The sequence below is a fragment of the Aplysia californica genome, unplaced genomic scaffold, assembly GCF_000002075.1.
Source record: "Aplysia californica isolate F4 #8 unplaced genomic scaffold, AplCal3.0 scaffold00016, whole genome shotgun sequence".
Classification (NCBI taxonomy): domain Eukaryota; kingdom Metazoa; phylum Mollusca; class Gastropoda; order Aplysiida; family Aplysiidae; genus Aplysia; species Aplysia californica.
In genome coordinates, this window is record NW_004797286.1 from 1811200 (window position 1) to 1813142 (window position 1943).

Genomic DNA, 1943 nt, shown 5'->3' on the forward strand with positions numbered 1-1943 from the left:
GGACACACCTAATATTTACAGTTGGTAGGAAATTTTGAATTTTGCCCGGGTGGCGGCCGAAGCCTACTGTTATCAATTTTAGACCACCAAGGGATCTTTAACGAGCGCAACTTGCACACGGGCCCTTCGAGATTTTTCGCCCTTGTCCGAGAAGGCTAGGTGTAGATCTTTCCTACCAGAAGATCAGGGGTGCGGCTGAAAGTGTGAAAGACAGCAGTAAGAAGAAGCGAAGGAGTAGCAGTAGACAGAAAGGCTGCAGAAAGAACCAGGAGCTCAGAGGAAGGGGCAAAGGATGTGGAGGCAGAAAGAGGAGACGAAAGCAGACGACAGAACATTGCTAGAGAGCAGGAAAGGAGGTGAGAGGAGACAAATTTAGAGAAGAAAATTTTTCCCGAATTCAAACCCGGGACCTTTTGAATGAGAGGCCAACACCTTAACCTCTAGGCCACGAGAGCCCCCACTCGTCAAATTTGAGGCATGTGAAGTTATTGGCATCTTCTTAAAGCTTGTTCGTTTGTCTTGCTATGGGTGAAAAAATCTCTCTCTCTTGAATAGAAGTCGAGATATTTGAGGTTGAAGAAGGTGGGGGTCGCCTGGTTTCAAAGGTAAAATTAGCGAGAAAATAGCCGCCAAAGTTTGACTATTTTCACAGCTTGATTGTCCGTTGAAACTGAAAACTTACATTATCTGTGCCTTTAATAAACGTTTTTCAGTTTTAAAAAATCCACACAGAATTGTGTTCTTAATTTGACAACAGTGGTGTTAAGCCAAAAAAACAAAAATTTGATAAAAATTGCGACTGGCAGAAAATGCCAGTTTCCTCAATAACATTAATTTGACAAGCGCCTGATTTCACCACGATGCCTCATATATTATACTCCTGGCCTAACAGCTGGCATAAACTAGAAGGAAGGTAGCTGTTCGTTCCCTCACCATTCTGTTTCTAGATCTACCCTCTCGTGCATCATTCTTTCGTTAGGAACGCACTCAAACCGTTGTGCGTAATCTTTCTCTTATTACGGGGGAATATAACGCTTCTTCTTTTTTTTTTATCATCCTATGATAATTTTTTGTTGAAGAGGGACATACAATGTTGTCTATAGTAACGTCCATTTCTGATAGTACAAGGTCTGGTGAAAAGAACGCCACGAAAACTTCCGAGATAACTCAAGCTTAAAACCCCTACATTAGCAGATTCCAGCTGAAGCAACGGAACGGTTGTTTTACAAAATTCTGAAGTTTAAAAAAAGTTGAGTTGGAGACGTTTAGTCAGATGATAACGGGTGTTCCGTTAGCTCAGTTGGTATCATGCCAGGAGGAGAGGGAGATAGTGTCTCATACTACTGTGCCCCTGGTGTATGACGTGTGTTGACAATGACAGGCTACTGTAAGCGGAGTGTCTCATACTACTGTGCCCCTGGTGTATGACGTGTGTTGACAATGACAGGCTACTGTAAGCGGGAAAAAAAAAAGAAAACGAGGGAAAGTCGGCTGGGGGTGTGCTGAAATGGCCCAAGATCCCTTTGTGCTAATCAGATCAGCTGGAATTTTTAAAAATCGTGTTGACTCAGAGTAGTCGCAAAGTACAGAATAAAGAGGGTAAAAAACAGGATTTGAAATCCTTTCGCGGTACATGCAATAACAAATTTCGTATTAAACGGTTTAGTGGTAAAAAAAGTCTGCTAATTTAATTTTTACTCAATCCTTGGAGGTAAAGTTCTATTTTCGCCAGCAATTTTGCATATCAACATTACTGCCTGTCTGTATCGGGCTCTCTGGTTGGACTGTGATTAGAAGCGAATTCCTGTGTTATCCGTTTTAATGTCCATCACAACAAAACTCTTTTGATTAGTTGTCTTAAAAGCTCTTCATTTTCTTAGGGTGGATTTTCAAGATTTTTCTGTCCCTCTTTGTTTTTTTCCTTCTTATTTTTTTTTGGGGGG